Source organism: Nerophis ophidion, unplaced genomic scaffold (assembly GCF_033978795.1).
Source record: "Nerophis ophidion isolate RoL-2023_Sa unplaced genomic scaffold, RoL_Noph_v1.0 HiC_scaffold_78, whole genome shotgun sequence".
Lineage (NCBI taxonomy): Eukaryota > Metazoa > Chordata > Actinopteri > Syngnathiformes > Syngnathidae > Nerophis > Nerophis ophidion.
Genome location: NW_026907000.1, coordinates 357,501 through 367,500, shown reverse-complemented (window position 1 = coordinate 367,500; position 10,000 = coordinate 357,501).

Sequence of the window (10,000 nt, the reverse complement as noted above, 5' to 3'; positions counted from 1 at the left end):
GGGCACGCCGTAGGACCGAGCCCCTGTCGCTCCGGCCCTGGGAAAAGCCCCGAGAGGCTGGGTCGAATCAGGTCTTTCCATTTTTTATGTTTGTCCACCCAGGGTGTCCGTGTCCCCTGGTGTGTCCGTCATAGCGCCCCCTAGGCGGGCACGCCGTAGGGCCGAGCCCCTGTCGCTCCGGCCCTGGGAAAAGCCCCGAGAGGCTGGGTCGAATCAGGTCTTTCAATTTTTTATGTTTGTCCACCCAGGGTGTCCGTGTCCCCTGGTGTGTCCGTCATAGCGCCCCCTAGGCGGGCACGCCGTAGGGCCGAGCCCCTGTCGCTCCGGCCCTGGGAAAAGCCCCGAGAGGCTGGGTCGAATCAGGTCTTTCAATTTTTTATGTTTGTCCACCCAGGGTGTCCGTGTCCCCTGGTGTGTCCGTCATAGCGCCCCCTAGGCGGGCACGCCGTAGGACCGAGCCCCTGTCGCTCCGGCCCTGGGAAAAGCCCCGAGAGGCTGGGTCGAATCAGGTCTTTCAATTTTTTATGTTTGTCCACCCAGGGTGTCCGTGTCCCCTGGTGTGTCCGTCATAGCGCCCCCTAGGCGGGCACGCCGTAGGACCGAGCCCCTGTCGCTCCGGCCCTGGGAAAAGCCCCGAGAGGCTGGGTCGAATCAGGTCTTTCAATTTTTATGTTTGTCCATCCATGGTTTAAATGTCCCGAAATGTGTCCGGGATAGCGCCCCCTGGCCGGGCGCGCACTCAGGACCGAGCCCCTGTCGCTCGAGTCCTGGAAGTCCTTAAGAAAGAGGCTGGTCTGAAATCAGGTCGAAAAAATTTTTATGTTTGTCCATCCATGGTTTAAATGTCCCGAAATGTGTCCGGGATAGCGCCCCCTGGCCGGGCGCGCACTCAGGACCGAGCCCCTGTCGCTCGAGTCCTGGAAGTCCTTAAGAAAGAGGCTGGTCTGAAATCAGGTCGAAAAAATTTTTATGTTTGTTCTTCCAGGGTGTCCATGTCCCTAAATGTGTCCGAGATAGCGCCCCCTAGGCGGCCACGCATGTCCGCGTGAGCCCCTGTCCTCAGAGCCTGGAAGAACCATTCGAAAAAAGAACCATCGAAAAGAGGGGGAAAATCCAACTTTTGAGTCCCAAAATAGCTCACTTTGACTCGGACACATTTCCTGCCAATTCGGCCTGTCTAAGCCTGGCGCACCTACTAACGTGATGGGGGTGTTTTGGTAGACCTGGTAAAAACAGGGAAAATCGAAAGAGGCTTAAAGTAGGCTAGAACTCAAGCCTCTCTCGTTGTTGGACTTAGAAAAAATCCGGCTCGAAAAATAAATCCCATTGAAATGCATTGGGCTTGGCGCTGGGATTTTTTTCTAAGTATGTGAACGAAAGAGGCTAAGGAGGCTGGAAGTTAGGCCTCTCTCGTTGTTGGACTTAGAAAAAATCCACTTTTTTTGCACGGGATTTTTTCTAAGTGTCACATGGAAGAGGCTAAACAGGCTGGAGGCCAGGCCTCTCTCGTTGTTGGACTTAGAAAAAATCCCAAAAGTGGACACTCTGACAAAATCACGCATGTTGACACTTAGGCAAAAAATCCAACTTTTGCTCCACGGAAGAAAGAGGCTAAGGAGGCTGGAACTTAGGCCTCTCTCGTTGTTGGACTTAGAAAAAATCCACTTTTTTTGCACGGGATTTTTTCTAAGTGTCTCATGGAAGAGGCTAGACAGGCTGGAGGCCAGGCCTCTCTCGTTGTTGGACTTAGAAAAAATCCCAAAAGTGGACACTCTGACAAAATCACGCATGTTGACACTTTGGCAAAAAAGCCAACTTTTTTGGACTTGGCCCGGCTTTTCTTCCATTTGTCCCCCACTTGGGCTGGTTCACTCCTGGGTATCTTTTGGTCATTCCCGGGGGCCCCGGAGCTCGCGCAGCTCGCTGCGGGACTTCTGGAACTCCATCCTGGGTAGGATTTTTAATCAATTTCGGACCTTTTTCCAACTTTTTCTCAAATTGTCCCCCACTTTGGCTGGTTCACTCCTGGGTATCTTTTGGTCATTCCCGGGGGTCCCGGAGCTCGCGCAGCTCGCTGCGGGGCTTCTGGAACTCCATCCTGGGTAGGATTTTTAAACAATTTCGGACCTTTTTCCAACTTTTTCTCAAATTGTCCCCCACTTTTGATGGTTCACTTCTGGGTGCCTTTTGGTCATTCCCGGTGTTCCTGCGGCTCGCGCAGCTCGCTGCGGGGCTTCTGGAACTCCATCCTGGGTAGGATTTTTAATCAATTTCGGACCTTTTTCCAACTTTTTCTCAAATTGTCCCCCACTTTCGCTGGTTCACTTCTGGGTGCCTTTTGGTCATTCCCGGTGTTCCTGCGGCTCGTGCAGCTCGCTGCGGGACTTCTGGAACTCCATCCTGGGTAGGATTTTTAAACAATTTCGGACCTTTTTCCAACTTTTTCCTCAAATTGTCCCCCACTTTCGCTGGTTCACTCCTGGGTATCTTTTGGTCATTCCCGGGGGTCCCGGAGCTCGCGCAGCTCGCTGCGGGGCTTCTGGAACTCCATCCTGGGTAGGATTTTTAAACAATTTCGGACCTTTTTCCAACTTTTTCTCAAATTGTCCCCCACTTTTGATGGTTCACTTCTGGGTGCCTTTTGGTCATTCCCGGTGTTCCTGCGGCTCGCGCAGCTCGCTGCGGGGCTTCTGGAACTCCATCCTGGGTAGGATTTTTAATCAATTTCGGACCTTTTTCCAACTTTTTCTCAAATTGTCCCCCACTTTCGCTGGTTCACTTCTGGGTGCCTTTTGGTCATTCCCGGTGTTCCTGCGGCTCGTGCAGCTCGCTGCGGGACTTCTGGAACTCCATCCTGGGTAGGATTTTTAAACAATTTCGGACCTTTTTCCAACTTTTTCTCAAATTGTCCCCCACTTTCGCTGGTTCACTTCTGGGTGCCTTTTGGTCATTCCCGGTGTTCCCGCGGCTCGTGCAGCTCGCTGCGGGACTTCTGGAACTCCATCCTGGGTAGGATTTTTAATCAATTTCGGACCTTTTTCCAACTTTTTCTCAAATTGTCCCCCACTTTTGATGGTTCACTTCTGGGTGCCTTTTGGTCATTCCCGGTGTTCCTGCGGCTCGTGCAGCTCGCTGCGGGACTTCTGGAACTCCATCCTGGGTAGGATTTTTAATCAATTTCGGACCTTTTTCCAACTTTTTCTCAAATTGTCCCCCACTTTTGATGGTTCACTTCTGGGTGCCTTTTGGTCATTCCCGGTGTTCCTGCGGCTCGCGCAGCTCGCTGCGGGGCTTCTGGAACTCCATCCTGGGTAGGATTTTTAATCAATTTCGGACCTTTTTCCAACTTTTTCTCAAATTGTCCCCCACTTTTGATGGTTCACTTCTGGGTGCCTTTTGGTCATTCCCGGTGTTCCTGCGGCTCGCGCAGCTCGCTGCGGGGCTTCTGGAACTCCATCCTGGGTAGGATTTTTAATCAATTTCGGACCTTTTTCCAACTTTTTCTCAAATTGTCCCCCACTTTTGATGGTTCACTTCTGGGTGCCTTTTGGTCATTCCCGGTGTTCCTGCGGCTCGTGCAGCTCGCTGCGGGACTCGTGGAACTCCATCCTGGGTAGGATTTTTAAACAATTTGGTACTTTTTCCTCCTTTTCCTCCATTTTTCCCCCACTTTCGCTGGTTCACTTCTGGGTGCCTTTTGGTCATTCCCGGTGTTCCTGCGGCTCGTGCAGCTCGCTGCGGGACTCGTGGAACTCCATCCTGGGTAGGATTTTTAAACAATTTGGTACTTTTTCCTCCTTTTCCTCCATTTTTCCCCCACTTTCGCTGGTTCACTTCTGGGTGCCTTTTGGTCATTCCCGGTGTTCCTGCGGCTCGTGCAGCTCGCTGCGGGGCTTCTGGAACTCCATCCTGGGTAGGATTTTTAAACAATTTGGTACTTTTTCCTCCTTTTCCTCCATTTTTCCCCCACTTTCGCTGGTTCACTTCTGGGTGCCTTTTGGTCATTCCCGGTGTTCCTGCGGCTCGTGCAGCTCGCTGCGGGACTTGTGGAACTCCATCCTGGGTAGGATTTTTAAACAATTTGGTACTTTTTCCTCCTTTTCCTCCATTTTTCCCCCACTTTCGCTGGTTCACTTCTGGGTGCCTTTTGGTCATTCCCGGTGTTCCTGCGGCTCGTGCAGCTCGCTGCGGGACTTGTGGAACTCCATCCTGGGTAGGATTTTTAAACAATTTGGTACTTTTTCCTCCTTTTCCTCCATTTTCCCCCCACTTTCGCTGGTTCGCTTCTGGGTGCCTTTTGGTCATTCCCGGTGTTCCTGCGGCTCGTGCAGCTCGCTGCGGGACTTGTGGAACTCTACCCTGGGTGGGATCATATGATTTTCAACCCATTTTGGACCTTTTTCCCGACTTTCCCTCCATTTCCCTCCCACTTTCGATGGTCCACTCCTGGGTGTCTTTTGGTCATTCCCGGGACCCGGGAAGCCTCGGGCCTGCGGCGGGACTTGTGGATCTCCATGCTGGGCATGATTTTATGAGTTTTCTGGACTTTCTCTTCCCCGGGACCCGGGAGGCACGCGGCTGGACGTTATGCCCCCTAAAATCCCTCCCTTTGCTCGTAAGGCCAATTTTCCTCCGGATTTACTCTCTATAGACCCCAAGGAAAAAAATACCCGACCGGCGTCCATTTTTGACATCGGTCTCCAATCTAGGGCACGCGGGCCGAAAGCGGTACGCCGGTTCCGAAATCTGGCCCCCGCATTTTTTGGGTATTTTTTGAAAAAAATGGCATTTTTGGGACCGGGGGGACTTGCTGGACTCAGTCCCGGGTGCGGATTTTGAAAACGTTGAGGACTTTTGGATTTTCCCCCAGCTTTTCTCCCCCACTTGCAGTTTGACTTTGCGGGGTGCGTTACGGCTGTGCCGGGCGTCCCTGGACTCGGGTGGCCAGCTGCGGGGCTGGTGGGGGACTGATTTTTGAACACTTTGAGGACTTTTGGCTACTATGCCAGCTTTTCTCCCCCACTTGCAGTGTGACTTTGCGGGCCTTGTTACGGAGGTGCCGGGCTTCCCTGGACTCGGGTGGCCAGCTGCGGGACTCGTGGGACTGATTTTGGAACACTTTGAGGACATTCAACTTCTTTCCCAGCTTTTTTCCCCTCCACTTCCAGTTTGACTTTGCGGGGTGCGTTATGGACGTGCTGGGCATCCCGGAACTCGGGCGGCCGGCTGCGGGACATTTTGCCCTCCTCCAAACCCCAGCCCTCTTTGTTTATCATGCCTATTTTCTGCTGGACACACACCCTCTCTTTTGAGCTGCCTCTTTTTTTAAATTTGGATATGATTTATTGATGAATGGATTTGTTTTCCCCTTTTTAAATGATGGTTGATGTCTACCTTTTTAATACTTGCTTCTGGCTGCAGCCGAGACTTACAGTGTGATGCATCCAACCCCAACCCTGGTTTTTGTTTCCCTTAAAAACTTGGGGAAATGGACAGCTTTTTGGGGGGGCACTTCCAGCAAATGGAGGGACCTATTTGGAATTCCCCACCCGGGTGGAGATCCACGGCGAGCCGGCCTTCCTAAAGGGACAGCAACATGGACACTCTGCCATCATTGCAGCTTCTTTTTTTTTTTTGGGGCACTCTGTCATATTTCCAGCTTTTTTTCGTGCTGACTTCCAGCAAATAGAGGGACCTGTTTTGAATTCCCTACCCGGGTGTAGATCCACGGCAAGCCGGCCTTCTTAAAGGGACAGGCACCCCCCTGTCCCTTGACACCTGCTTCCCTCCTCGGCGTCACCGAAATCCCACAAAATGACTCAAAATAGGGCCCCAAATGACATCACTCGGTCCGGTTCTTTGGGTCTCACTCGGGGGCTTCTTTGACTCTGGAAGGCATGGTGAACCAAAAGTAGACACTTGGAAAAAATCCCCACTTTACAAGTTGACACTTTGAAAAAAAATCCCGACTATATAAGTTGACACTTGGAAAAAATCCCCACTTTATAAGTTGACACTTGGAAAAAATCCCCACTTTATAAGTTGACACTTAGAAAAAATCCCCACTTTATAAGTTGACACTTAGAAAAAATCCCGACTTTATAAGTTGACACTTAGAAAAAATCCCCACTTTATTTTGGAAAGGTTGGTACACCAAAAGTGGACACTTAGAAAAAATCCCCACTTTATTTTGGAAAGGTTGGTACACCAAAAGTGGACACTTAGAAAAAATCCCGACTTTGACTTTCGCAGGTCTATTACACTAAAAGTTGACACTCTGTCATATTTCCAGCTTTTTTTTGTGCTGACTTCCAGCAGATAGAGGGACCTATTTTGAATTCCCTACCCTGGTGCAGAACCACGGCAAGCCGGCCTTCCTAAAGGCACAGGCACATGGACACTCTGCCATAAGTGCAGCTTTTTCTTCTAAGGGTGCAGCGGCGGCGGAAGTCCACCGGAGGGCTCCAAATCCCCGCTTTCCTTTTTAGGCTTAAAGTGGCTTTTCCCTCCTTAAAAACTTGGGGAAATGGACAGCTTTTTGGGGGGGCACTTCCAGCAAATAGAGGGACCTATTTGGAATTCCCCACCCGGGTGGAGATCCACGGCAAGCCGGCCTTCTTAAAGGGACAGGCACATGGACACTCTGCCATCATTGCAGCTTCTTCTTTTTTTTTTTCCCCTGTCATATTTCCAGCTTTTTTGTGCTGACTTCCAGCAAATAGAGGGACCTGTTTTGAATTCCCTACCCGGGTGTAGATCCACGGCAAGCCGGCCTTCTTAAAGGGACAGGCACCCCCCCTGTCCCTTGACACCTGCTTCCCTCCTCGGCGTCACCGAAATCCCACAAAATGACTGAAAATAGGACCCCAAATGACATCACTCGGTCCGGTTTTTTGGGTCTCACTCGGGGGCTTCTTTGACTCTGGAAGGCATGGTGAACCAAAAGTGGACACTTGGGAAAAAAATCCCCACTTTACAGGTTGACACTTGGAAAAAAATCCCCACTTTATAAGTTGACACTTAGAAAAAATCCCGACTATATAAGTTGACACTTAGAAAAAATCCCCACTTTATTTTGGAAGTGTTGGTACACCAAAAGTTGACACTTAGAAAAAATCCCGACTTTGTTTTGGAAGGGTTGGTACACCAAAAGTTGACACTTAGAAAAAATCCCGACTTTATTTTGGAAGGGTTGGTACACCAAAAGTTGACACTTAGAAAAAATCCCGACTTTATTTTGGAAGGGTTGGTACACCAAAAGTTGACACTTAGAAAAAATCCCAACTTTTACACTTAGAAAAAATCCAGCTTTTTGTTGCTGACTTCCATCAAATAGAGGGACTTTTTCCATGTTTCTTAACCGGGTGTCGATCCAAGGCGGGTGGGCCTTCTGGAAGCGACACCCTCCTTGACACTTAGAAAAAATCCAGCTTTTTGTTGCTGACTTCCATCAAATAGAGGGACTTTTTCCATGTTTCTTAACCGGGTGTCGATCCAAGGCGGGTGGGCCTTCTGGAAGCGACACCCTCCTTGACACTTAGAAAAAATCCAGCTTTTTGTTGCTGACTTCCATCAAATAGAGGGACTTTTTCCATGTTTCTTAACCGGGTGTCGATCCAAGGCGGGTGGGCCTTCTGGAAGCGACACCCTCCTTGACACTTAGAAAAAATCCAGCTTTTTGTTGCTGACTTCCATCAAATAGAGGGACTTTTTCCATGTTTCTTAACCGGGTGTCGATCCAAGGCGGGTGGGCCTTCTGGAAGCGACACCCTCCTTGACACTTAGAAAAAATCCAGCTTTTTGTTGCTGACTTCCATCAAATAGAGGGACTTTTTCCATGTTTCTTAACCGGGTGTCGATCCAAGGCGGGTGGGCCTTCTGGAAGCGACACCCTCCTTGACACTTAGAAAAAATCCAGCTTTTTGTTGCTGACTTCCATCAAATAGAGGGACTTTTTCCATGTTTCTTAACCGGGTGTCGATCCAAGGCAGGTGGGCCTTCTGGAAGCGACACCCTCCTTGACACTTAGAAAAATTCCAGCTTTTTGTTGCTGACTTCCATTAACTAGAGGGACTTTTTTCATTTTTCTTAACCGGGTGGTGATCCAAGGCAGGTGGGCCTTCTGGAAGCGACACCCTCCTTGACACTTAGAAAAAATCCAGCTTTTTGTTGCTGACTTCCATCAAATAGAGGGACTTTTTTCATTTTTCTTAACCGGGTGTCGATCCAAGGCAGGTGGGCCTTCTGGAAGCGACACCCTCCTTGACACTTAGAAAAATTCCAGCTTTTTGTTGCTGACTTCCATTAACTAGAGGGACTTTTTTCATTTTTCTTAACCGGGTGGTGATCCAAGGCAGGTGGGCCTTCTGGAAGCGACACCCTCCTTGACACTTAGAAAAAATCCAGCTTTTTGTTGCTGACTTCCATCAAATAGAGGGACTTTTTTCATTTTTCTTAACCGGGTGTCGATCCAAGGCAGGTGGGCCTTCTGGAAGCGACACCCTCCTTGACACTTAGAAAAAATCCAGCTTTTTGTTGCTGACTTCCATTAACTAGAGGGACTTTTTTCATTTTTCTTAACCGGGTGGTGATCCAAGGCAGGTGGGCCTTCTGGAAGCGACACCCTCCTTGACACTTAGAAAAAATCCAGCTTTTTGTTGCTGACTTCCATCAAATAGAGGGACTTTTTTCATTTTTCTTAACCGGGTGTCGATCCAAGGCAGGTGGGCCTTCTGGAAGCGACACCCTCCTTGACACTTAGAAAAAATCCAGCTTTTTGTTGCTGACTTCCATTAACTAGAGGGACTTTTTTCATTTTTCTTAACCGGGTGGTGATCCAAGGCAGGTGGGCCTTCTGGAAGCGACACCCTCCTTGACACTTAGAAAAATTCCAGCTTTTTGTTGCTGACTTCCATTAACTAGAGGGACTTTTTTCATTTTTCTTAACCGGGTGGTGATCCAAGGCAGGTGGGCCTTCTGGAAGCGACACCCTCCTTGACACTTAGAAAAAATCCAGCTTTTTGTTGCTGACTTCCATCAAATAGAGGGACTTTTTTCATTTTTCTTAACCGGGTGTCGATCCAAGAATGGTGGGCCTTCTGGAAGTGACACCCTCCTTGACACTTAGAAAAATTCCAGCTTTTTGTTGCTGACTTCCATCAAATAGAGGGACCTATTTGGAATTCCCCACCCGGGTGGAGATCCACGGCAAGCCGGCTTTCCTAAAGGGACAGGCACATGGACACTATTCGCAGCTTCTTTTTTTTTTTTTGGCACTGACTTCCAGCTAAGGGTGCAGCGGCGGCGGAAGTCCACCGGAGGGCTCCAAATCCCCGCTTTCCTTTTCAGGCTTAAAGTTGCCTTTCCCTCTTTAGAGCCTTGGGCAAATGTACAGCTATATTTTGTGCTGACTTCCAGCAAATAGAGGGACCTATTTTGAATTCCCTACCCGGGTGTAGATCCACGGCAAGCCGGCCTTCTTAAATGGACAGGCACCCCCCTCCCGGAACACCTGCTTCGCTCCTCGGCGTCACCGAAATCCCACAAAATGACTCAAAATAGGGCCCCAAATGACATCACTCGGCCCGGTTGTTTAGGTCTCACTCTGGGGCTTCTATGACCCTGGAGGGCATGGTACAGCAAAAGTGGACACTTAGAAAAAATCCCGACTTTTAAAAGTTGACACTTAGAAAAAATCCCGACTTTATTTTGGAAGGGTTGGTACGCGAAAAGTTGACACTTAGAAAAAATCCCGACTTTGTTTTGGAAGTGTTGGTACTCCAAAAGTTGACACTTAGAAAAAATCCCGACTTTGTTTTGGAAGGGTTGGTACTCCAAAAGTTGACACTTAGAAAAAATCCCGACTTTGTTTTGGAAGGGTTGGTACTCCAAAAGTTGACACTTAGAAAAAATCCCGACTTTGTTTTGGAAGGGTTGGTACTCCAAAAGTTGACACTTAGAAAAAATCCCGACTTTGACACTTAGAAAAATTCCAGCTTTT